This window comes from Panthera uncia, chromosome D1 (genome assembly GCF_023721935.1).
Source record: "Panthera uncia isolate 11264 chromosome D1, Puncia_PCG_1.0, whole genome shotgun sequence".
NCBI lineage: Eukaryota > Metazoa > Chordata > Mammalia > Carnivora > Felidae > Panthera > Panthera uncia.
In genome coordinates, this window is record NC_064808.1 from 43,727,336 (window position 1) to 43,754,755 (window position 27,420).

The 27,420-nt window shown below is 49.5% G+C and overlaps 1 protein-coding gene across 8 annotated transcripts in view; it reads right to left on the bottom strand.

The window, feature by feature from the left end:
- Nucleotides 1-27,420, bottom strand: part of BMAL1 (basic helix-loop-helix ARNT like 1) — a 99,123-nt gene that overhangs the window by 53,435 nt on the left and 18,268 nt on the right. For 7 of the 8 annotated variants that reach the window (XM_049649640.1, XM_049649598.1, XM_049649631.1 and 4 more), the window contains exon 2: nucleotides 15,826-15,898. The exons of the other annotated variant lie outside the window; for it this stretch is intronic. The gene's annotated coding sequence lies outside the window, so the exon portion shown is untranslated. The remainder of the gene's footprint in view (nucleotides 1-15,825; nucleotides 15,899-27,420) is intronic. 8 annotated transcript variants of the gene reach the window in all.

Below are 27,420 nucleotides of genomic sequence, written 5' to 3' on the forward strand. Positions count from 1 at the left end.
ATGAACCTTCTCTATATTATCTCCATTTCCTATATCTGGAAAAAGAAGGTGATGAAGATTAAGTGGCATGCCCAAGGTGCACTGCGAGGTTGGGATTCCAACCTGGGTCTGTGCGACTCTAAGCCCACACTCTCAACGACTAAGGTCCACCGCACTGCCAGGCCTTGGCTTCCTCATCTGTGAAAAGGTTAATAATACTCACCCTGGCAGGGTGGTAAGGGTTGGACAGAATGCACGGGAAGTGTTTAACACAGTACCTGGCACACAGGAACTCCACAGGGTAGCTATTAATGCAATGTAATGCGATGGCATCTGGACCTTTGGAAGACAGAAGAAGGATGGTGGGAGGTGGGCATCTGGCTATACAGATGGTGCAGCATTTCACTTCACGGGGTTCGACAAACAGGATTAGGAACTTTGGACCAAGGCTTAAGAGCCTGGGATGGCATATTCTCGGGAACAGAGAAGGGACACCGCAGCAGGATGGGTAGGAATGTGTTTACTCTGAGATGAAAGGCTTTTCTTTGAAAGTTGGAGAGGACTGGGGACTTTTTGGAAGGAGGAATAAGTCAAGCCTCAAAAGAAAGTTTTCAAGAGGCAGCGCCAAACAGCACAGCTATTCCTGGGCTACAAATACATGCCCACCGACCACCCGACTCTCTGACACCCGAGGGAGAAGAGTCCCTGTGCGTGTTTGCAGCAAGGGAGATGCCGAATCCCCAGGTTATTGGTAAACCCTGTCCGGAACGTGGGCAGAGCAGAGGATCTGTTGTTACAGCAAGTCTCCTTTGGAAGTCAATATGAAGAAAAGTACCCATTGCAAGCGAGAACCAAAGATTTAGTGTGGCTTGTGGTGTGTAAGAGCAAAGGGCCTGTCTGTGGGAAAAAGTATCAGCCTCACTGACATTGCCATCTTGACTACCCTCTTATTGAAAGACTGAACGGGGGAGTCTGGAGAGCCGCAGAGTCGCTCCTCAGAGAGCCAACGGCACTGCAGAGAATGTGCATCCCAGGGCTGACGTCTGCCGGGGGAGAAGAACATCACGGAGTATCGCCAGGCTCTCCCCAGACCAGCTTCGCCCCTGTGTTTCTTAGAAAGGAATTGCTCTACCAAGTTACCCCAACAGGCACCAAAGACGATCAAAGGTCCCCACACCCTGTCACGGGTCCCCTCTCCTCCGTTCCCACAGCCCGATGCAGGACGCAGCATCAATTTCCTGGACCAAATTAACTGCCTCTAACTAGTTCTGCTGCCCCCTCCTACAGTCCAGCCCCCACACTGCCACCAGCTGGCTTTCTAAAATAAAAGTGTTGACCACGTCACTCACCTCCTGAAAGATGTCTACTAGATTTGCACTGCCTACGGAATAAACACCAAAGTCTTCACTTGCATTAATTCATTCATTTTTTTTCTCCCCCTCACCAATCTAATGTGTGATGATCACCTCCTGCGCGCCAGGCTCTGTTTTATGTCCTGGAGATAGAGTGGTGAATGAGATAGGTAAGGCAGGCACCCGTCCTCGTGGATTTATATTCTAGGGCAGTAAGACAAATACTAACGAAGACAAACAGATACAGAAGTCAGGTAACAACGGATGCTAATAAAGAGAAATGAGGCAAGCTAAGAGGATCAAGGGATCGGTTAAAGGGTGGGGTAGGACAGCGCATTTTAGTCCTTGAACACGGTGACTAGAAGTCTGTTCCTCTCCGGCCCTCATTTGAACGGAGAACAGAGTGCAGCGAAGGTGAGCCAGGCAGTGATGTCGGGGAAGACAGATTCGGGGGGAGAAGAGCAAGGGCAAATGCCCCGAGGCAAGAAAGAGGAACAGCAAGAAAGGCACAGTGGCTGGAATGGAGTGAGCAAAACAGAGAGGTCTAAAAGGAGAGATCAGAGAAGCAAGAGGGGCTGGCAGGCCATGGCAAGCAGTTCTGTTCCAAGGATGCCGGGAAGCCGTTGGAGAATTTGGGCAGGGAAATGATACCATCTGATTTTACCTTTTAAAAGGTCATTCTGCCTGATTGTGTGTAGCAGTGGGGCCCGAGCGGAAGCAGGGAGACCTGCTGCGAGATGGGGGGCATCTGTAGGAGGGGAGGGAGGGGCGGTGCTTTCAGGGTTCACTCTGATGGGAAACCTGTCAAGAACTGTCCGCAGACAGCGTGAAGTGCAAGGTTTGGAGCAGGATCCAAGGTGATGCTGATATGTTGCGCCTGCGTAACCAGGGAAATGGTCCTGCCACATAAAACGGGGAAGCTGGGGGAGGGGCAGGGTTACGATTTTGCCTTTTTTCCTCCTGTTAAGAAGAAAAATACCAAGACTTGTATTTAGTGGCATTGGGTCCGGGATACCCATTAAACATCAACGCGTGGATGCTGAGTGGGCAGCGGGTATGCGGGTTGGGGCTCCGGAGAAAGGTCCGAGGGCGGCGTCGTCCCGACGACCACCAGGTCCTCCAGCTGTTGGCCCCAGCTCCAGACACGCGGCCAGGCATCACTTCCTCCAGGCTCTGGCTTCCTCCTGTCTGGAATGTTCTGCCTGCACACTTCTGCAGTGTAGACTCTTACCAGTCCCTTAAGACTTGCTCAAAAGTCACCTCTTGTCTATGAAGCCCCTCCTGACTGCCCAGGGGAGAGCGCCTAAGCCCCTCCTTCTCCCACAGCGCCCTGTCACGTGCCCTGATGGCCTTGTGTCACCCCTATTTTTGCCCTCTCTCACTGTGAGCTTCCCGAGGGCAGTGAGTGCAAGACTATTCCTCTGTGCACCCTGCCTCCTAACATAAGGCCTGGGCACGGCAAACATTTGCCAAATGAACGGAGTTCTCCTCTCTGTGAAGAGACGCAAAGGAGCCACCTGCATGCAGGCTGGTGGACACTGCCACTGCTGTCCTCAAGGGGACAGGGGGGGAAGTCAGGCGTCACCGCAGCACTGCCACGGCTCAATGTGGTAGAACGGTATCTGCCCTCGAGCAGTTTCTCAACAGCACGCGGGAGCTTCGAGAAATCCATGAGCTTCGAGAAATCCACCACAGATGTGGTGAGGTGTCGTGAGCACCGCACCTGAGAAACATGTCGGGTCTCACTGCAGGAACACCCAGCGAGTCCAAAATCAAAGCACTCAGGAGTCAGAGATGGAGGGAAGGAAATAGCCCTAGTGTACATGGACTCCTGTCCTCCTGACGGTGAGCCCGGAAGCAGGTCCTACTTGCCTTCTTTCGCAGACACAGGCAACGAGCATCCAAGAGGTTAGGTGATTTGCCCAGGGTCACAGAGCCGGGAAGTACGGGAACCAGGATTCACACTCAGGTCTTGGCCAATCCAGCGCCTGCGTTCCTTCCAGCAGATCGTACCGTAGGCAGGATCCTTAGGGACCCTCTCAGCCCCACAGTGTGCCAAGGATATGTAATTCTGGGGAGGGGATGTGATCTACCCACTGTGACTGAGGAGTCACTAAGCCCCTGACTCCCGGGCCGGGCTCCTAGAGCACTGCACGTGCACGGTGCCAGGCATTTCTTACAGGGCACAGGCAAAGCCGAGCACAAAGTTTTAACAGTCCAACCTATCTGCTTTCAAGTGCCCTAGAAATAAAAGCGAGGGACGGGGCGCCTGGGTGGCTCAGTCGGTTAAGCGTCTGACTTCGCCTCAGGCCATGACCTCGTGATTGTGGGATCGAGCCCTGAGTTGGGCTCTGCACTGACTGCGTGGAGCCTGCATGGGATTCTCTCTCTCTCTCTCTCTCTCTCTCTCTCTCTCTCTGCCCCCTCCCCACTTGTGCTCACTGTCTCAAAATAAACTAAAACAAAACAAAACAAAACAAAAAAAGCGAGGGGAATGGGAAACTGTATTTTGTACCAACTATTCCTGTGATCCTGGGACCCCATCAACAGGTGGGAAGCCAAGTGAGAACACCGTGAGCGCACGGAGAGGGTCACAGAACTAGCCCTGTGAACCGAGCGGACTAGCGTGTGGCAGCCTTCTCATTCTCTGGGCAAGTGTTCGCTGCCCACCTACTGTGTGCGAGACACTGAACAAAGCAGCACAGGACAGGGAGAAGCCCGGCGTTGAACCATGGTTCCCCGATGTGTGTTACAACCAGCACATCGACCTCTCTAAGCCTACTTTCTTCATCTGTAAAGAAGAGCCCTGTTTCACAAAGCTGTTCTGGCTACTGAGTGGGGTGACCCATGCCCCGGGTATACGGCAGTGACCCAGTCAGCACCAAATGGCCGGGGGTTTGTTCATTGCTGAGAAAGCAGAAGAGCTTTACTCATGCTGGAGAGAAAAGGAATGGACGAAAGGTAGCCACACCAAAGCTCTTGTAAAAACTTAGCAGGACTGAAGTAGCATCAATCCTCTGAGGATTTACCAAAGCATAAAGAAGTCCTTTAAGAAACTGTGAGGCACTGAAATATCTTAAGGCAGGGTGGGGAGAAGGAGAGGCAGAGTGAAAGGAAAAAGGAAAAGAGAGAGAGGAAGGATTTGAATAGATCAGTGCATTGGTAAGGGTCAATGAAGTTAACATATATATATATATATATATATATATATATATATATATATATACATACAAAGTAATGTCATTTGATTGCTGATGGATAGAGTTGCCTATTCATTATGTATATTCTTCTCCGTCAAGCTCCTATTCAATCTTCAATACCCTACTTGCTTGATAATTTCTTCCACCACCACCACCCCCCCATTCACCTGGAGGTTAATTAATCTTCGCTCTGTTAGTTGATTCTTACAATGTACACGTTACATGGTCTCTGCTCATTGGGTTCCCCTACCTAACAGTGAATTCCTGAGAGCACATGTTGTATATGATTCATCTTGGTGGCCTTCCTCTGTCCCTAGGATCCCCAGCCAGCAGCCAGCAGGTTGGAGCATCCCCAGAGGAGAACCTTCTCTCTACAGCAGGAAAAGGAGCCAGGACTCATATTTATAAGTATCCATTCTATGCTGAACATTTGAGAAGCACATTCCAAGTCTTAATTCATATATTCTTCAAAATGCCCCATGAGGGAATTATTATCCCTATTTTGTAGAAAGGAGACACTGAGGCTCAGGGAGGTGAGGTCAACAGCCAAAGTTTCATACTGCTAGTAAAAGTGATGAGGCCAGGATTTGATTCTCGGTCCGTCAGACTCCAGATCCCCTTGTTTTCAGTAGACCAGCCCACCTGCATGAGTCTAGTGAAGCTGAAGGCATCCAGAAAGGATGAGTGGTCTGGACATCAAATCTCCCTGCAGGCTCATAATGAGGTTAGTGCTAAGGAGCTTTGACCAACACAGGGTAACCTGTTAGCAAAAGCCAGGCACCAGGTCAGAGGGACAGAGAGGAGGCCTTGGGAGAAGACAGAATTCTAAATTTCAGATACAGTTAGCAAATGGCAAATTGACCATCTCCCCAGACCCATCCTGTCTAAGGAGAAGAAGACACATTCTGGGTCAGCAGTTCTCAACCACGTGTGATCAGTTAAGTCCCCTGGTCCAGAATTCACAGATCCTTTCTAAACACTGGGGAAACATTCAAGAACACGATCCTAAGTGTTAGCACTCCTGGGAGAAAGCTGTGGACAGAAGTGACCACAGGACATCTGGGAATGTCACTTCCTTGTCCTTTCTCCAGCCCCAGCCCAGTAAAGGAAACTTCCATGGTGCGCTGTAGGCCCAAAGCTACGTCTCAGCCTCATAGGGGTCTGACTCCACTGCATTTGGAGGACCTGCGTCCAAGAGACTGTTCCTTACCAGCTGTGCAACACTCAGTAAGTCAGATCTTCTTTGGGCCAAGTGTCCCCAGATATAAACAGGGGGAGGAGGAGAATGCCTGCTTCAAAGGGAGGTCGTAGGGACGCTATGAGAAAACACATGTGGGAAGAAACCGTCCATGTCAAATGGCGTTCAGATGTAAAGAAGGGGTGCTGGGAATCGTGGGGTACCTCACCACATCACCTGCTGCCCCCCTCCCCAAGTGTCCTGGGCTTAAGGCCCGGCACTCCCGGGTGCAGCTCCTTCGGTGCCGAGCTGGCCTCTGTACCGATGGTTCAAGGGAGAACACAGGAGCACTGGGAGAGCTGTGGAACAGGAAGCTGTGATTTGGCCCTCCTCTTCCAAAGGCTATCGGGCACAACAACAGCCCTTAAATAAGTAGTTAACAATTGGCTACAACAGTTGAGGAACATTTTTGTCATCATGCAGGATGATAACCATCACCAAAATCAAAATATGAAAATCATTTAATTAAACCTATAGACTAAGACAAATGTATCATTTTGATGGCATATTTGTGAGTTTTTAAAGTTTTAAGTGTTTAAGCAAAAAAAAAAAAAAAGAAAGAAAAGAAAAGAAAGAAAGAAAGCTAGATAATTAAAGTTATAATTGGATACTCTTGGGAGAAGCATGAATTGGTACAGCCTTTTGGGAGAGCAATTAAGCAATATTGATTCAAATTATATTTTAAAAAAATTTTTAATGTTTATTTTTGAGAGAGAGAGAGACAGAGCATGAGCAAGGGAAGGGTAGAGAGACAGGGACACACAGAATCTGAAGCAGGCTCCGGGCTCTGAGCTATCAGCACAGAGCCCGATGCAGGGCTCAAACTCATGGACCGCAAGATCATCACCTGAGCTGAAGTCGGATGCTTAACCGACTGAGCCACCCAGGCGCCCCTGTATTGTTTCAAATTTTAAATTCAAACTATTTAAGTTGGAAGTCCCACTTCTTGGTGCCTATGCCACAGAAAATCTCATGTAAAAGTTCACAAGCGTGTACAACAATTCCCACATCAGCAGCCGTGGCGATGGCAAAAGAGCAGAACCTGGGTGTCCACCAGCACAGGAATGATTAAACAAACTTGAAATGTATCCATACCATGGAGTACGGCTGCCAAACATAAGGCACGTCTACCTGTACGTAGCGACTTGTAAAGATGACCATAAGCACTGACAGTCAGCCACTGAAAGGAGAGCTACAGGATGGTACAAATAGAGAAATTCCATTTTTACAAAACAAAAGTGAAAGTGTGTATGTTGGAGATAAGGGCAAAGGAGGTAGAAGGAACACAAGCGAATGAAAAAGTCCAGGACTATACCCAACAAAGTCTCAACTGCCCATCGGTGGAGAAGGCTGGAGGTGGAGAAGTCACGAAGACTTCCTTCTTTCATGCGAGTGCACTTCAGTGTTGTCTGAATCTGCTACAAGTGTAGACTCCTTTGTGATGACAAAAACAAACAAAAATAGACCTAAAAGGTCACAGAACGATGATAATTTTTAAAATTCCAGTGCTTGCAAGCACTCCCCTAAAGTAAGCACCCCAGGACGTAGCACAGCCTCTCCATCTCTGCCGGTGGCCACCGGCCCTGTGCACACCCCTGGGCTTGCCCAGGAAAAGACTACAGGTGGGGATTGTCTCCAGGACAGAGAATCTCAAATCCCTCAGCTATTTCAATAAGAATTCTACCAAATTACAACTATTTCAACAAGCTGGCTAATAAAAAGGACTAAGTGTCTTAGTCAAATTTTATAACATCATAAATTACTGAATTCAAGTTCACTTGTTGGCAGCCTCTCTTAAATAGGGGCCATCAAAATTGATATCCTGCATTACCCAACATTGTATGTTGACTGATTGAGTCTCCACTGAAGAGTTCTTAAAAACTGCTTAATGAGGAAATCCCACGGGGAGGAGAGACGGTGACTCCCCCAAATCCAAAACGGGCCTATGTAAAACACTATAGTCACTTGGGTTCTCATAAAATCCCAGCTTATGGGGTGAAGTAACCTTCTTATCTATGGCCAAAGTTGCTGATGAAACAAAATAATCCTAAATCAATTCAGTGTCTACGAGGTGTTGGGTTACATTTAGGAGAGACCGCCCAGTCCGTGACCTGCAGGCCAGGTGAGCAGCTGGGCAGGGCTGGGCAAAGGTGGGTAAGGGTGAGCAGCTGGGCAGGGCTGGGCAAGCCAGAGAAGCCACTGGAGGAGGGACCGCCACTCTTCCCCAATGCCATCAGACCTCCGATTTTTCACGCAGGTTAGAAATCCAGATTTCTAGACAATATCTACCATGTGTCAAGTGTTGGCCACATATTCCAAAGTTTTACAATGTCGTGAGCACTGACAAAATACATCTGCCAGCCAGATGCAGCCTATGAATCAAGTTCTCAACCTCGGCCTGAAACTATCTACATTTTCTTAATGGGTCATCTTTGTGCAATTTAATTTTTAGAAGGATGGGAGGAGGCAGGCAAATAATATGGAACGAGAGTCAAGTGTTTGATAAGTAAGAAAATATTTCTAACGTACTTGAGGAAACAATGGTAGTTGTCTGGGTCAAATTCTGAAGAAACTGTTAAAATTTGTTGGCTATACCAGGCATGAAGCACTTGAGAGGGAGAACTTCCCAGGTCCAGAGCAAATTTCCACAATTTACTGTCAATGAATCTCCAAGAACTTACTCGACTATGTTTATCGTAGGACATTGAAAATAACAACATCAAGTACAGATGCCAGGTGTCACTCAGGCATTCGGCATCCGGGAGCACCAGTGTGGGTCACGCAGCCTCTGGGCAAGATTCCAAGAGAGGCCTGACGAATCTCCCTCCAGAACCAAAACCAAACTCAACCAAGACTTTAGAGTCAACATCAGAAAACTGTGCTCATTTTTCCCAAAGCCAAAAAAGTCACAGCTATATTTGTGCTAATAACAATATCTGCACATAAGCTGCAACTCACAAAGCACTTTTCTGAAGCACTAGCTCACTCCTCGGAGCCTTTAACTGCATCGTAGACTTTGTATCTCGTCCAAAGTCGTCTTACAGTTACTGCTAATGACACTACTTTTCAAAAGCGACAATGATAACAGATTATTTGGCATTTGCTACATGCCAGGGCTAAGCACATTTTCATTTCCCCTTCACACGAGCCTCACAGAGGTGATCAAGAGGATCACCATCCCGTGCGGCAGGGGAGGAAACCGAGGCCTACAGAACTTGGGTGGGCAGTCTGAGTTACACCATCAGCAGGCACAGAGCTGAAATACTGAAGCAGGTCTGCTGGGGCCTGTGCTCTAAGCCAATCTCAATTTGCTGCTGGCAAGTGTACCCAAGGCGTGGCCAGGGTCCTTCTGCTGCTCCTCCCCCACACCCACTTTCCCCACTTGGTCAGAAGCCATTCTTTTTATTTTTATTTTTCCCACTCAAAACTGGTATGAATCACTCCGGGCTCAGCCAGCCTGGCCCTACAGGGCCCCAGAGGCCTGGTGAGGTGCCCCTGAGGGACCGGCTTCCTCGCTGCCAGCTTAAGGAGGGTAGCCAGGCCTGCTGGGGTCTAGCTGGGGCTTTCACGTCACCGCTGTCTGAATAGGGTCTGGGAAGCGGGTGCTGACAAGTCACAACAACCCTGTGAAACGGTCACTGAGGTACCAAAGAGGCGGGTGGAGGAGAGGGGAGGCGCCTGCAGCTTGGGAAAGGAGAAAATATTTATTTAGCCAACGGCTATGAAATATCTATTATTCGAGGCCCCATAACAGACCCGTGAAAGAGGGAGACACTGTCTCCAATGTGCACAAGGATAAATTATGCAAACAAAAACACGGAGCAAGAAACACACACACAGCCCCGTTCATACACATATACTCACCAACACAGGCACACGCACATGCAAACTGCATCGTCCAGCAGCTGCCCTTAAGGCGGTAACCTCTGTGCTCCCTTCCCCAATTCCACAGACCCCTCGGCCCTGACTATGCCAGGTACTGCCCTGCCACAGACACCACACCACGGCTGGTCCCCAGGGGTGCCAGAAGGACAAGGAGGGCAGGCACACAGATCACGATGGCCCTCGGTGGTCAGAGCCATCCCCCAGAGTGTGTGCAGGGCCACAGGAAGTTGCTGGCTCTATCCTAAGGGGAGAACAGGGTCCACTTCCTTACAAAAGGAGGAGGAGGTGGAGAAAAAGACAGAAGGAGTGGTCCCGGGGGTCTGAGACAAAGGCATCCCGGCGAGGCACAGACCCTTCCTCAGCACAGCGACTCTGACATGGAAACAGGTAAGGGGTACAGGCTAAAGCGTGCGGGGGCCCTGGGGGGCCCCTTTGGCCCATCTCGCCAGATGCCCGTGCAGGGGGCAGGGAGAAAAAGCGGGACATCAGGCAGGCTGTGGGGCAAGTCCATGTGGCACACCTACCTACAGGGCAGACCCCCACAGTCCTGGGCTCACCGGGCTGCCCAGTGGAGGGGCAAACGTTCACCGATCTACAACCACACAAGTAAACGAAAACCGGCCTCTGTGGCGAGCACTGCAAATGAGTGGGAGTGCGGGCTGCGGGCACGCGTGGCAGAGGGACCGCGGTGCAGGAGGGAATGGGAAGGGCGCCAACCTGGTCGGCACACGCGGCAAACCCCCACTCGCATGTCCCGTGTTGACCTGGGCCTCAGTCCCCTCAGAGGGGGCGTGTGGGATCATAATGATGACACTTGCCGCAGCCAACACCTGCCGAGGCCCTGCCACCACGTGCCTGCCTGCCAAGCACTCTGCCTGGGCTTGCCAAACAGCCAGCGAGCCGTAAGCGGTATGTGACGAGAACGGTGATGGTGACGATCAGACCCAGGTTTCTTATCGGGGAGGTCAGCGGACGCTTCCTAGGAGGCGGCACATCAGCGGAGGTCTGAAGGCACAGAGTGGGCATGGACCAGATAAACCAAAAGGAAAATGCATCCATGCGGCAGGTAGCTTTTAAAAAGTGCCTGAGGACACCTCCGGATGAGGACAACAGCTCCAAGTGCCAGCTGGAGCACTCTGGTCAGCAGGACGCCTCCGTGGTAAGAACGGCTACTTCCTCTAGGAAGCCCTCCCAGCTTGCCGTGAGCCCCCACGCAAAAGCTGCACATTCAGTACAATTCCCCGGGTCTGTGGCAAAACTAGGAAGTGGAGAGGACGCAACGAGCGTTGAGCCGATGGCCCCGCGTGAAAACACGAGCACGTACTGACTAGCGCCCGGGTGCGCTGTGCCCGCTCCCATGGGGAGTACAGACGCTGACCTGGCATCTGCGGGGTCTGAGCCTCTTCCTGCGCCACTCGTCGGTGTTCACCAAGGACTTTACAGGGCTCCAAGGGCAGCTGAAGAAGCCCCCGGGCGTGTCCACAAAGGACCGCTAGCTTGTCCTCACCCCCTAGCCAGACAAGTATTCTCAGCTAGATGATGGGGGAGAAAAGCTGTCAGCGGTTAGCAAGAATCGTCATTTTGCTAATTTAGGAAATCTGGGATTCACCCGGGCTGAAGCCGGGCAGACCTCACTCCTGATGGGCATTCCTTGATGGGTTATTTTTCATTTTGAATTGCTGTTACTGTTCCATCGACAAGGGAGTTTTCTGAAAGTCAGGGGCAACGAATGTAAGGAAGTTACATTCCTGAGGCCCCAGCATGCCGGGAGACACAGCAGGCGGCCACACACCCACACCCAGAGCAATGCCTCCTGCACTGAAAGCTGAGGGGACAGGCGGGTGGCTCTGCCCAATGCCATGGCCTATGAACCTCCAATTTCAAGTACATTTGATCACGTTCTAAGTCTGCGCAAACAGACTTTACTATCCTTACTTCAACACACACTTCCTGAGCCGGATGTACTATGCTGGTACTGAGAACCAAGTGTGTGTGTGTGTGTGTGTGTGTGTGTGTGTGTGTACACGCGCACACGCATGTGGGGTCCCCACCCTTAAGGAGCTCAGTTTACTGAGCATAACAAGTAGTAAATCAACAGTGTGCTGATAAGCACTTTGGAAGAGAGAAATGCAGGGTGTTGTGGGAGCCAGGAGGAAGGTCGTCCCCAGGTCACAGCGAGGAGCAACGGGGGAAGGAAGGTGTCCAGAAGACTGGAAACCTGAACTGAGCTACTGAAATGGGGAGCAGGGCGCAGGTCATTCCCTAGAGGGCCCAGAGGTGATGGCTGGTGGGAGGCTGGGCCGAGGTTAGAAATCCATGAGGAATGTGCCCACAGGCCAGATCATGAAAGCCTGCAGGCCTACCAAGGAGCTTAGGTTTTATCCTGCAAGCAATAAGGAGCCCTTGGAGAGCTTTAAGCAGAAGAAAGCCATGATCAGATGTGTGAGTTATAAACATCATGCTGATAAGGAGTGTGGGGGTGGGATGAGGGAGGACAAAAATGGCCACAGGAAGAGCAATTAAGAGGCTTTTGAAAGAAATCCAAATGATGAGTCCTAAGGGAAGGAGTAGGGAGGGAAGAGAAGGGAGTGGACAAGTGAGAAGGCACCCTCTTTACTAGGATGGTCACCCACAGAACAGGACAGAGGAGGGAAAGGACAAAGCCAGGGATGACTCGTGAAGGAGACGCAACTTGGGGCTGCAGTCCCAGGCAAGGCAGGTGACACAGGGAGACAGACGCACCTGGCCGCGGGGCAGGGATGGGCCCGAGGTGCCCGCGGGCAGTGGACAGCAGCCAGCAGCGCAGCCTAGGAGGAGGTTCTGTGCTGGATATGTAGTTCTGGATGACTGCAGGGTAGAAAGGAGCACTGCACGGGCTCCGCCGGGGAGAATCCTCACGGTGATGAGAAAGGGACCAAGCAAAACCCTACCAAGCTAAGGACAAAAGAAAGAACACTAGCAAAGCAGGCTGTGGAGGCAAGGGCTTTGGGGCTGGAGGAGAACCTGGAGAGGCAGGCGAGGTGAGGCGAGGCGAGGCGAGGGAGCACCTACCGAGGAGGGGAAGAGACAGTTCAGAGGCCACAGACGAGGGGCCGGAAAAGGGAGTCCTCACTGATGGAAGCAGTTAGGTGTTAGCAGCCACGGCCCAGCAAAAGAATTAAGGAGTGTTGACAGTTCAGCTGACATCTGTAGAAGTCTCAAACAGAATTATGACTTTTCCCCCAACAGCCTCACTGTCTTGCTTCATTTCTTGGTGGGGCCTTCCGATGACCCTAACTAAACTGTTGGCCACCCTCTCCCTTTACTTTACTTCAGGGCGTGATCACGCCTGCCTGACCTTACACACCACGTCTCATACCTTTATTCTGTCTGTCTCCCCTACTAGAAACATCTTCTCAGGAGTAGCCTCATGAGGACAAGAGGCCATGTCACCTCTACAGCCACGGTGCCAAGAGTCAGTGCCTGGCACACAGAGGTTAAGCACCTTGTCCCAAGCCTCTTGGCTCATTACAAACAACAAATATTCACTGAGCACATAGGACATGCCCAAGCCATGATAGATGCTGGGGGTGTGGGGGGAAACACCCAGCCCTCAAAGCTTAAAGTTGAAGGTGAGCAGAGACAAATACCAAATATTTAAACAAAAAGTCTATTATAATTGCCGCAGAGCTAGGGCTGAAATCTGGCTGTCATGCCTTCCAGTGATATTTCCTTTCCAAGCCCACGACTGTCAACCTTCTCCAAGTTCCTCCAACCCAGGAAAATTTTACCTGGGGAAACAGTTAAAGCGATTAAGGTTTGGTCTTGATTTCTTGCAGAGATCCCACACTTCCTCCACCCTTTCACCAGACTCCTAGGAAGTGGAAACACCCACACTAGGCTCTGAATATTTAACCCGCATAGCTCAGTCCGTCCCCAGTCCTTCTACATAAGTGGGAGGATTAATTCCAGATTTAGGTGAGAGAAAACAGGAAGCAGAGTCACCCGGGGGTCAGATCTGGGTTCAAATCTCCTGTAACCTTGGACAGGTTACTCAGCCTCTTTATGATCTGATTTCCTCACTACTGACGTGAGAAAACGAACTCCCCGTGTTGCAGGCTGTTGCAGAGAGGACCTAAAGCGACACCTGTAGAGCACCAGCACCATGCTGGGGACCTACTGAGGGCTCCATAAATGGTGGCTCTGAACCACTTACACCTGCTGCCTTTGTTCCCAGATCTCAAACTGCTACATTCACACAAACCAAGCCAAATGTGACTTAGAATCCAAACCAAAGAACGTACACTCAAAATGCTCAGAGCACAAATTGACAACCTGGCCGGATGACCTGAGGAAGTATCTCAAACTCCCATACATGGGCCGACCCTCCAGTAAGAGGTCTCATTTCAGTCTCCTGGTCTACCCTCTCTTCCCCTCCATTGTGGCAAATGCAACTCTTTCGCCGACAGATCGCATCTTGTCTTCTGGCAGGAGTCCAGACATGGGCTGGGTTCCGTGTGCAAGCTGCGGCACAGCCGTGAGCACCACGCCTCCAAGGGCGAATAAGAACACAGTCACCAGCCCAGGGTGCACACAAACCCCCAAGCACCGCTTGGCTCCAGAGAAGGAAAAGAGCACCGGTCGCAGCATGTTGTGCCTGCCTCAGAGCTAAAGCAAAGGTAACTGCGACATGCAAATGTGTACTCCCTTCTTTTAAGGCCCACACTCTCTACGGGTGGTCTATTTTCCTAGTGTCTTCGATTCTTTATCCCTCATTTATGTCCAACCCTGTGCAGCCTGGAGCCCTCATCCCCCATTCTCCTCCTGTGGCATCATGTTCCTCAAGGCCACCTGTAACCAACTTGTCACCAAGTCAGCAGCCTTCCTTCAACTTCCTTCTCCATGGTCCCTGCTGCCCCCTTCTCTTCCCTTCCTGGGACTCTCTCCTCCTTGGCCTTTGGTTCTCTTCTACCTTTTTCTTCCATCTGGAATTATGCACATTCCCCAAGGCTCAGCTCTCTGCTCATCATGGGGAGAACTTATTTAATCCTACGGCCTCCCTTCCACATCTCCAGACCAAACCCTCTCAGTCCCAGCTTCATCCCTGCATTTCCAATTGTCTACGGGACATTTCCTGTGGATGAACCACTGTGATCCTGAACTCAGTGTATCTAAAACCAGATGCACCAACTACCCCCCTCAGTCTCCAATGTCTACATGTGCCAATGATGCCCCTGTGAACCACCAAGTTTAAACTTCCATTTTCTTTGGCTCCTGTTCTTAAAGTCTAAGAAGACTGTAAATTCTATGGTTCTCCCTTTGCGATAGCTCTTCTATTGGTCCTTTGCCCCCATTTTCACCACTGTTAACCACATGCCATCATGCGCAGATTGCTGCTGTTCCTTTGAACAAGCCCCATGCCTCCTGTCCAGCTATGAGAAGAACGGTCCTAGCATGTCGCTTCTGCCATTTCACTTCTTTTCCCAAAATAACCTCAATGGCTTCCCACTGCCTCCAGGACAAAGTCCAAGTGCCTTAGCCTGACATTCAGGGTCCAGAGAAGGAGTCTGCAAACAACAGCCCACAGGCCAAATCCTACCTACCGCCTGTTTTTGTAAATAAAGCTTTACTGGGACCCAGCGGTGCCCATTCATTCATAGCTGCTTTCATGCTACAACAGCAGAGCGGAGTAGCTGTGATAGAGACCGCATGGCCTATGAAGTCAAAAATATTTACCGTCTGACCTTTTACAGAAGAAGTTTGCTGACCCTGGTCTAGAACAATCATCTCTTGCCAAAGGTCTGGCCCATGACTCCTCTGAAGCTCTTGCTCCTGTGGGTCTGTTGCTGAGCCCACTGCCTTTGTGTCTTACGCCCACTTTCTCAAACCCGAAAACCTTATTTCACTCTTCTCCGGATTTTTCCTTCAAAACCCAGCCAAAGCCCACCCTGCCATGAGCCTGGGTGCGTCCACCCCCTACACCTCCTGGATGCCCCTCCAGAGCATCTACTTCATAAACCTACAGTGAAATTTCACTTCTCCTGTGGATCCCTTCTGCCTGTACTACCGGCTTCTCTAGAGTCTAGGCTTGGTAACCTCCACAGAGCTGTGCCAATGATAACTTTCTTGCCCTTTATTCCAAATACCGATCCTCAACAGCATAATTTGGTAAGAAGGCATCAAACAAACTTACCAGTGAAGGCCTAGGATTCCACATTTGAAAAGTTAAGCTTGGGTCCAAATGCGTGCACTCTAGTCAGCACCACCTAAAGCCAACGAAATAAGAGTTCAGCTTAAGAGAGGCTATTTATACACTGTCTTTCAATTTACAGCCCCCAGTAAGTTTTGATTTACCATCCTCTCAGGATGCCCATTTCTGTTACTTTGCCCAGAAAATTGTGCTCATTTTTCAAATCCACTGGACAGTCTTTCCCTAAGAAGCCTCCCCAGTGTCCCCAGCAAGCCGGGCACCTCCCCCTCTCAGTTCCCATGGAACTCTCCCATGGCGAGACATTTATGGCAACACGTGACACGTGGGAGCATAATTTCTTATTTAGGAATGGGGGTCCCTAGAGTCTAGGCTTTTCAAGAGAAGAGGCCTGTTAAATTTACCCCTACTCTTACCCCACTGCCTAGAACGCTGTGGGCATTTAGGTAGTCTTCAATAAATATTTGTAAAATGTGAGGAAAAACAACCCACTTAATTCATTACCACATGCCTGGGTATTGAAAATTCTGCTTGATCACAATTTTCCCTATAGAAAGGCATGCCTCAATCCCACTGCTTTTAATAAGCAATGGCTTAACAGGAAGGGTTCATGAGATTAATGGTCTAAATGCACACCTTTGGAATGACACTCCCCTGGGCAGAGAGGCTTCAGAGGCTTCCAGAATCTAAGAAGGCAAGCCCAACTCCGTAAGCAGGCTGCCAGGCCTGCACGAACTGGCCCAGCCTGAGTCCACAGCCTCAGCTCGAGTGGCCTCCCCCACTGACCCCACAATCCAGACAAACAGGCCTGATAGCGGGCCTTCTCTGTATTCCCTCCAGCTGGAGGTCCTTCTTCCCTTCCCTCCAAATTATCTCCTATTGAAATGCCATCCATTTCAAACACTATGTCCCAGACCCAGTTCATGATGGGGCCAATAAGTTGTTTTGTTTTTTTTTTTTGTCTCTCTCTCGTGTGTGTGTGTGTGTGTGTGTGTGTGTGTGTGTGTGTGTATGTGTGTGTGTTAAAACATACATAGCAGAAAATTTATGATCTTAACCATTTTCAAGTACATGGCTCAGTGGTATTAACACGTTTGTGTTACTGTGTAACCATTACCACCATCCGTCTCCAGAACTCTTTTCCACAAAACTGAAACTCTATACCCATTAAATGATGACTACATGGTCTCCCTTTCCCCCCACCCTTACCCCCAGTCTCTGAAACCCAGTATATTTCTGTGGAATGAATAAATGCTGGATAAAGACACGAATGAATCTGACCTCAACCCTCCTCACAAAAGCCAGAAGGGCTGTCCCATAGCACTAGACGCCCATGGCACTGTCTTCATCATTCTTGGATTTCTTTCAATCAATCTACAGCAATCCTGTTTTGCACAACTGTATTCTTCTTCAGTGGGTAAACTGTGGCTTCTTTTGAGAGGTTAAGCTCTGGTCCAGAACATGCACTTGGCCTGTCCTCCATGTTGCCAGACCCAACGGGCAAGCCTTAGTCTTTGTCTTATAGCTCTTGATATCAGTAAACCATTCCCTCTTGCTTGATGACTCCTTTCACTTGGCTTCTAGGACAGCACTCTTGTTTTCTGCCCGCTGTTTCTCACTGGCTGTTCTTTCCTTTTGCTGGTTTTTCCTTCTCTCCTTGCCTCTCAATGTCAGAGTGTCCTGGGGCTCAGGCCTCATTCTCATCTCTTCTCTGTATGCCTTTAGTCACCCCTCGGTGATTTCGCCTAATGTCACGGATTCAGATACCATTTGTATGCTGAGGATGCCCAGATTTTTCTCCAAGCCCGGACCTCTCCTTTAACTCCTGGCTGGTAGGATATATCCAACTGCCCGCTTCAAGTAAGATGTCAAATAGGAGCTCTGTGTAAGTCATGTTCAATGTCCCAAACTTAACATGTCCAGTGCCGACCCCTGGCCTTCCCCCAGACCTGCTCCTCCAAGTGTTCCCCATATCAGGCTAAAGACAACGTTCGTCAAGTTGTCCAGGCCAAAACGTTTATAGAGTCATTCTTGTCTCCTCTCTCTTGCTCCATATCCAATCCTCACCAAAATTGGTTTGTACTTCAAAATATATTCAGAACATGACCATTTCTCACCCCCTCCACCATTACCAATATAGCTGATTACAACAGCCCCTGCACAGGTGTGCCTGCCCCCCACCCCTCCCTTGCACTTTGGCTCTTGGTAACACTCCTCCCTCCATCCACAGTCTATTCCCAGTACAGGAGGGAACTGGTCACAACGTAAGTCAGAACAGGTCATTTCTTTGCTTAAAATCCTGAAAAGCCTTCCTAGCAAGGCCAATGCCAAGGAGATGAATGTTTATAAAGTAGACCTGCAGGCCCAGGGGCAGGCATGGGGGGGGAGGAAAGGTCTTCGGGCCAGGGCCCAGCTCCCATCCATCTGTCAAATGGCAGTCCTGGCTGTGGCTCCTATTATCTGATTGCAAAAAGAAAGGAAACTTTAAAGGGAGACAAATACAATCAGTCAGCTTCCTTTTCCAGTTGAGGCTAACAGCACTCACATTTCTCAAGAAGTACATAAGATATGTCAAGTCTGCTACCACTTAATAACTGGTTTCCAAAGATAAATCTAGCCTTCTGGAGAATAGTTATTACCCCCCTTGGTGGTGGTGGGGGGGATCCTCCTTAAGCCCCTCTTTTTCTTGCCTCCTCCAACTGGTCACCAAGCCCTGGTTGCCTCATTGTCTCTAGACTTTCTCCCACTCCTCTTTACCGGTGGGGCGGCTGGCGGTGAAGTCCAAATGACACAACTAAGGGCTTTAATTGGCTCAGGTCTCTTCGGCTCTCCTTACAGCTACAGTGGCAACCTCCTAACCTCTACTCACTTATTTATTTCCAACCACAAACCCAGACACAGTGTCTGTAATGACTTTTAATAAAACCTAAATATGATCAAGTCCTCTGTTTAAAACTCCCCAAAGAGTTCCTACCTTGTTGTACCATAAATTCTTCAAAACACAGAAACCATGCTAAATACTCTTTTTTTATTTTCCATACATGCTTTTCTTCTGCCTTCTTAAAAAAGACCATGAAGGCCCCAACAAGGGTGGGCAAATGGTCCAGCCCGATTAGACTACTCCACTCCCTGGCTGCAATGACAGGCACAACATCCAACCTAAGCCAGGCAGAGACTTGCTCTAGAACTGACATATAGATGCAGAGAAAGGAGTTGTCCTTTCACTGCAATTGCTGGACTGGGTCTGTCAGCAGTGGTGCCCCCACGAGGAGCACGGTCCATCTGCAGTAGAAAAGACTGATGCCAACATACAAAGAATAGCAGACAGGGAGCCAGACGGACCACTGGCAGCGTCAACTCCCATTCTGGAACCCCTTCCTTTTGTGAACTCCTGTAGCATCCTGCCCGACTACGGAACCAGTAACTCCCCGCTTATGCCTCCACTAGCAAGAGTCCCAACTGGCACATCATATAAATTTCCCATTATCTGTGTTTTTCCCATATCTGTTTTTTCTCTTTGCCTGGAATGTGTGCTCCTTGGATTTTTACACAGCAGCCATACCTTTAGCGCTATGGAGGCTTCCCTGAAGGACAGCACAGTTAGTCCAGTCTTCCAGATGTGCTCTAAAATGCCTGGAAGGCACCCGTTCTGCTGCACCATAGACTCCTCCTGGTCTTCCCAGCCTTAGCTGGTTGCCCAAGCTAGAACCCTCATTCTCAACCTGGTCTCCTCACACTTCCTCGTTGCCATGTGGACTTTCCTTTTCTTGCTTTCTGTCCTACCACCCCCCTCCTTGTCTTCTCCTCACTGCATTCCAGCCACCCTGGCCATCTTTACCCTGCTGTTCCTATACCCTAATGCTCTTTCCCCAGTTAAACATACAACTCACTTCTTCACTTCATTCGCTACAGTATACACTATGGTACAAGTTCACAAAAGCCCATTTCTTTTTTCTTGGGGGCACATGGCTAGACTCTATTTCCCAAAAGCCTCCCTTGTAGTTAGAAGTAAACATGTGACTGAGTTCTCACCAATGGATGGGAGAGAGGAGTGCTCCTTCCAGACTGGCCCATAAAAAGTTCCCCACAAGGGGCATATTGGTGCCTTAGTCAATTAAGCACCGGACTCTTGATTTCGGCTCAGGTCATGACCTTACGGTTCGTGAGGTTGAGCCCCACATTGGGCTCTACACTTATCGTGCAGAGCCTGCTTGGGATTCTCTCTCTCTCTCTCTCTCTCTCTCTCAAAATAAATAAACATTTAAAAAAATTTAATAAAAATACAAAAACTTCCCCACAAGACCATCTCTCTTCTTATTCATCCTCCAGCTGAATGGAAAGCAATCTGAGGGCCTTAAAGAGGGCAGAGCCGTAAGATATAAGGAATGTGGGTCCCTCGGTAACCACAAAGAAGGAGCAGCCAAACTGGAATTTTTCTGTACAAGAAATAATGTTTTCTTGGGTCGATAACACTGAGATTCAGGGGTTTGTTTGCTACTTAACCTAACAGCTTGGTCTCCTTCTCAACGAGACCTTCTCTGACTACTCTAAAATTCTCCTAACACTTCTTAGCCAACCTCCTTGCTTTATTTTTCACCATAATCTTATTACCATATTGGATAATGTGTATTTTATTATTTTGTTTTCTATCCCCCCAAATCTGAATGTGAACTAAAGGCAGGAAATTTTTGCTTTTTATTTTTTCCTTTGCTGTATCCCCTGGGTCTAGAACAGTGCTGGCCATGTTATGAACAATCACTTATTGTTGAATGACTGACTGACTGAATGAATGAATGAAGTACATGGGCTCCAAGGTCAGGAGGGCCTGGGTTGAGGCCCAGCTCTGCCATTTATTAGCTGTGCAACCTGGGGCAAGATACTCTACCTTTTTAATACTCATTTTCTTCATCTGTAAAATGGCGGAAGTAACAGCACTTTCTTTATCGAGACCGGGAATAATTAAGATCGTGAACATAAATCCCTACATAAATCCCTCAGTACAGTGCCTAATAACAGCTCAGGTTCCATAAATGCTAATTGCTATTGTTATCAACTCAAGGCCAGAGGACAAGACTGGGTGTTAGGCCCTAGCAAGGTCATCGGGAGAGCCATACTTTGCAGCAGAAGTTGAATGGATATTTAAATGCACAAACTCTTCTGGAAGAAATCGTGACAAACACCTAGGTAGTGAGATTTAAGAACTGCCTAAAAGATCCCAGTAAATTGCCAACGATCAGAAAAACATGACAACTGGTGTCAGGGGTGATGAAAAGTGTGCGCACAGTCTGCAGAAAAGTGCTACTATGGAAAGAACGCCACCCAAATGATGAGAGATCACTTTGTACCTTTTAAGAAACAATTTTCACAGCAAAGCTCCAGTAAAGAGAGGCCCCTTGCATCATGGGGACAAGGTAATAAGGTTATAAAAATGGAACTCAAATAAACCACACGCAGGGCCCACATGGGCCCAATTTCCCAGGAAAAATAGCAATTGCTACAGCATTCAGATAAGGGAGTCACGCTTGGGCCTCGGCATAGAAAACAGCTTTCAGACATCATTAGGCTGCAGAAGAGCCACCGGGTTTACCAAATTAGCAATGCCAGCTCTCACCTGCCCCTCTCCGTCATGTTCATCTCTTTCTACCCACACGAGGACACGGCTAATGATACCCAAAGCCTGTGCCTGCTTTGCCATCTTCAAAATAGAGAACCCTCCAGAATGAACAGCACGGTGCAATCTCCAGAGGCCCGCCCGTGGAGACCTTGGATCAGACCTGCTCTTAGATCTCACCTCATGGAACTCTGCAGTGCTGGGCCTTGTAGACAAAGCATCACCCACCCCACCCACCCCACCCCCACCGCCCCAAGAAGCTCTTTCTACCTGTGGCCCCTCGGCTCTCAGCAAACTCCCCCATCCCCACCCTAGAATCCCTTTCATCTCCACTCTGACCCCTCTCCCACCTCGGTACCCCTAATCACTGGCACTCCAAGCCTCTGGTTCTAGTGTCTGTTCTCCCCCTATATCAGAGGCGTGGCAGCTCTGTGGTTAGGAACAGAGATTCTGGAGCCAAACCAACTGGGTCTGATCTTGGCTCTACAGCAGGACAATCTTGGGCAGTTGATGAGTTACTTTATGTCTATTTCTTCATCTGTAAGATGGAGGCAATGGTAGCGCCCCCTTGGGTCACTGTAGGGATTAGATGAGTTAATATATAGGAAGTGCTTAGACCCAAGCCTGGCATCTGATACATGCCCTAAAGCAACACTGCTTCGGCCAAACCCCAAACATATCCCCATGTCCTTCCACCTCCATTTCCTCTGTCAGCCTTTTTGTTTTGCTGGGACTGTCCAGTCCCATCTCAGCCAGTCCTTTCTAGTGCTGTCAACAGCAACTCCCCCCCCCCCCCCATAACACCTTTCTTGACATCCCCTGTCCCCGCCCTAGCCTCCCGAGGAGATGGAATCCCTCTCTCTTCTCTAACAGAGTAGAGCTGACTGCCCCAGGACTCTCTTCTTAGTCCCCAGTGAAGGACCACCAATTTTAGACTTGTTTTGTCCTTCCCACTCCCAGTTCGTGGGCTCCTCAGAAACAAGGGGGGACTGGGTGTTTTCTTCCCCAGTTTTTATTCCCGGCAACTCAGCTGACATTTGCCGGTTAAAATGGTCCACGTAATCATCAACCAGAGACTGAAACAGCAACGACAGATCATCTGGGCAGAGGAAGCCTTCCCTGTCACCCCAAAGCCACATGGATTCCAGGCTAAAAAGAACACTCAGAACCAAGTCATTGACACTGGTTTGTTGGTTTCATTCTGGTTATTTCCTTATGACCAACAAAAAAACCAAACTGTTTCAGCAAGTTTGCAACCTGCTTCCACTTGGCTCCACAGCAGGATGGTCTTGGACGATCTTAGCTTCCACTGCTAGGAGCACTTCCTGACAGGCTCGTTCTGGTTTAAGGAGACATTGGAGTTTTTTTCCCCCCTCGAAAATCCCATTTACTTTTTCTTGCTTTAGGGATGGTTCATGGGCTTGCTTTTTCCATTTCTTTTTTCTTTTTTTCTTTTTTTTATATCATTTATTGTCAAATTGGCTTCCCTACAACACCCAGTGCTCATCCCAACAGGTGTAGGGGATTTCTTAAAAACATCGTGAACAAGTGATCACTGTTTATTTTACTGTTTTAATCAAAGCATCAAAAATATAGGGATACAGAATTCCTCAATTTGAGCAGAGAAATTACTCCTTAAGAGAGTGTACTGGCTCACCTCTACACTTAGGAACAAACAACAAGTCATGTATTACTTGTAAATACACAGCCTTTCACTTATATCTCATTTCACATTACTGTTACCCTGCTTCTTCATTCGTGGAAAATACAACAAAAACATTCCTAGCATTTAAAGTAAATTTTAAATATATCTTCACGACATTTTTCTTGAAAAAAGAAATTCTGATTCTCTGTGTGATCTTGGGCCATTGCCATTAGCTAGATAAATGCCAACGTAATAAAATCATTCTGCAATACACAAAGATGGCCAATGTAGCATTAGCTGAAAGAACAAAAATTAAAAGCAAGTGAAATGCCCCATAACAAACTCATGGCTTATTGAAGGCACTCCCTCGATAGAGTATTATGCGGCCATCTTAAATGAGCATGATCAAAACTAGGGAGCCACATGGAATGGGCTGAGGATATAATCTTAGGAGTAAAGGGAAGGCAGATATGTGAGCATACGTGCTGGAACCATCAGGGTTGCCCTGGTTGGGCAGATCAGGCCCGGTGTTTGAAATCAGATGCAAAGGGGGTGCCTGGGTGGTTCAGTCGGTTAAGCGTTCGACTTCAGCTCAGGTCACAATCTCGCGGTCCATGAGTTCGAGCCCCGCGTCGGGCTCTGGGCTGATGGCTCAGAGCCTGGAGCCTGCTTCCGATTCTGTGTCTCCCTCTCTCTCTGCCCCTCCCCTGTTCATGCTCTGTCTCTCTCTGTCTCAAAAATAAATAAACGTTAAAAAAACAAAAGAAATCAGATGCAAAGGAAAGGAGGAGAAAGCTAAGAGGAGATCTCATGCAACAAGGCCAGAGGGAATGATGGTAGCTGTGTGAGAATGAGGCCCCTAGGCACAGGGCAGGGGCCATGTTTAGGAGAGCAGAATCGGAAAACAGGACTGCTTCCCGAAGCCAAGGTCATTTCAGCAATTCCATCCCAAAGCAGGCAAGGGGGATGGGAAGAGAACCCTCGCTAGTTTTGCAGAATGAATCAATCCCTGGGTGAGTGAACAATTTTCAAATGCCACTCAGTGTCAAGGCTAGTCCTCTCCACAGTGTGGCCATGAGGCCTCCCACCTGAAGGTTCAGTCCCACCCAAGCCTGCAGGGTTAATCCTGACCCAGGGCAGGAGGGATATAAGAGGCTCTGGCCTAGAACCCAGGGGGTTAGCGTTCTGCTAACCTGGCAAATAAAGAAAGTGAACCACCCCAAGAGAATGAGCATCTTGACCAAGGCCTCACAGGGAGTTATGGGCCATGCTGACTCTTAAATCTGAGTTTGCCAGTCCCTGGGTTTAAAGCTTTTCTGAAGAGCACCCTGGTACAAAACTGACTGATGATTCGAGCTGACTGGCCCAGTATAGAGTGTAGAAAACCAGCTCATTCCAGAGAAACAGTGGCTTATGAATTGGTGAGCCCAACCAGACCAGGGCAGGACAAGCTCTGTGACCCTGGGACACCAACAGTACCCTTCAAGGAGAAAAAGTCCACTCCTACACCCAGTCTGTGCTAAACTCCCATTTTTTTTTTCTTTTTTACGTTTATTTATTTTTGAGAGAAAGACGGAGACAGAATCTGAAGCAGGTTCCAGGCTCTGAACTGTCAGCACAGAGCCTGACGTGGGGCTCAAGCCCATGAACCATGAGATCATGACCTGAGCCAAAGTCGGATGCTTAACTGGCTGGGCCACCCAGGTGCCCCTAAGCCCCCACTTCTAACTCCTCAGTCCCCTGCACTCTGTTGGTTCAGCTGAAGCTCTGCTGTCCTGTGGGTGCCAATGTCCGTCCCTAATGGCATGGCCTCTGGCACTGGTATGCCACCTGCAGGTCTCACAAGACAGTCTATCTCTGGACAGGTGACAATGACTCCAGAGCTCCTCTCCACCTCCCCTGACCCTTTTGATTCTTATACCTATCCATCAGAATCCCTAAACCGGACCCTTCCCGCCAAATACAAGGGGCCAAATTCATTGCCCTGGCATTTAAGGTCTCCCCTCATATGGCCCACACCACTTACCAAATCATGCCTCCCAAGGCACCCACCCCTGCTCCCCGGACCAGGCAGGGGCTGCTCTCCTCTTCCTTATACCATCCCCAGAAGCCATGCTCTCCCCGCCAACCCCAAGTCCCCCAAGAACCAGCCCAAGCTTTCTCTGCTTCTCCCCTCCAAATACACTGGTGTTACTCACATGGTCTCCACTGAATGAGCGTAAGTTGAATCATACTGTCTCCTTGGGTCCTGCGCAGCCAAAGGGCCAGACTCTCACTTGTGGAATGAGCAAGCCACCCAGATGCCGTCATTCAAAGGACTATGCACAGGAGGCACTCTGCTCCCCCAAATTTGTTCTAAACATACTGCTAGAGATTTTGTCACTTCAGTGGTTGTCAGACTCTCTCATGACACCCCTTGGGAGTGGGGCTGCAAACATTAGACAGCAATGCTGGAGCCAGGACCACTGGTGAGGAATTGGAGAGCTCTTTCCACCTGTCATGGCTGCCAGTGGACACTTCCTGAGCTCCTACTATGTGCTACCCCACGGGCGCAGGTCCTTAGGGTACAAATCTGAACAAGTCCGTATTTGCCCCACAGGACTTTGGGCTCATACAGGGAAAAGAGTGAGACGTGTTCCACTGGTGCGGTGTGATCAATGCCATGGAGGGAGAGGACACAGAAGGAAGGGCAGCAGGGAGCAAAGGTGGCCACGATGCAGTTCAACCCAAGAAGGGGCTGGGGAAGGGCTCAGAGAAGGCCGCGCAGAGCTGGTCCCAGAGGGATAATCGATACCAATGATGAAGACGACGGCAGCGAGCGCTTACTGCGCGCTCACTTATGCTAAGCACGGGACAAAACACTCCACTTGCTTTATTGCAAACTCATTTACTCCTTTATTAGTGAGCCCTGCTATCTTCCCGCCACCATTTCACGCACTGGGGACACAGCAGTGAACAAAATAAACACTGGTCTCTGCCCTCGCAGCTTACCTTCTATTGAGAAGAGAGACGATAAGCCAAGTAAGAAAGTAAACTGCAGAATATGTTAGATGACGTTAAGACCTAAGAGGAAAAAGAAAACAAAAGGGAAACAGGGAAACATCTGGGGGGCAGTGGGCTGAATGGTACGACTTTACACAGGGTGGCATGTGAGAAAAGACCTGAAGAAGGTGAGTAACCACACCATACAAATATCTGGCGGAAGAGCATTCAACGCAGAGGGAGCAGTCAGAGGAAAGAGCCCGAGCCCGAAGCCAGCTTGGCATGTTTGCGGAACAGCAAGGACTCTCTCTGATGTGGCTGAAGTGGGGCAAGAGGTGGGCAGGTGGGATCAGTGCATTTGGCCACATGAGTCGTGCACTGCGTAACTCGGGGTCGGGGGGGACACCACCCACATGCACCAGTGAGCTACGCATGACCCGGCCTGCTTGGTTACCCACCAGGCCCTGGGCTGGGAGATGGGGTCAGAGAAGCACCAGGCAGCCCTGGGGGCCCTGCTGAGGATTTGGTTTTTCCTTTGAGTGAGACAGGAAGCTACTGTCGAGAGGGTTCTGAGCCAGAGGCACGACTTGATTGGACCCCGGCTCACTGGGTCACTGGGCAGAGCGCATACAGAGCAGGGTAAGGGTGGAAATAAAAGACCACTGCAGAGGCTACGGCAACGATCACACTCAAGTACATATAGTGTTCCCCTCCCAATCCCATGAGGGAGTTCTGTGCTCACTCTTTCATAGATGAAGACATTGAGGCTCAGGAGAGATCTGGTAACTTGCCCAAGGTCACTGGGTTAGGCAGTAGCAGAACCACTGGGATTGGGAAGCGGGGGAAGAGAACGTTCTAGGTGGAGTGAACAGCACCAGCCGTGGAGCAGGAGTTTGGCAGGGCCTGCCACACTTAGGGAAGGGGAGGCTCATGGTCCAGAGGATCCAGAGCCCGAGGGAAAACGACAATGGCAGCCAGCGAAGGCCTGTCTGTTCCCTGTCTGCTCACACAGATGCCTACCAGTGGCATCCAAGCCAGTCTGGCTCCTTGGACTAGAACAAGCACCTCCTAACCCAGCTCCCTGCTCCATGCTTATCCCTCCCACTTCAGTCCATGGGCAGCCAGAAGAACCTTTAGAAAATATGAATCACTTATTGTCTTCGTGCTCTCAATGCTCCAGTGGCTTCCCATCATACCAGGCACACGGGGGACCCTCAGATGACATTGAATGAATAGATGACTCCCTCATCCCTGCCGCCTCACTCAGGCACGTCCTATTTCAAGCCAGTGGAAAGGATGACTTCTTCCTTCCCTCCTTAGCAGAGGGAGGCAAACTCATGCT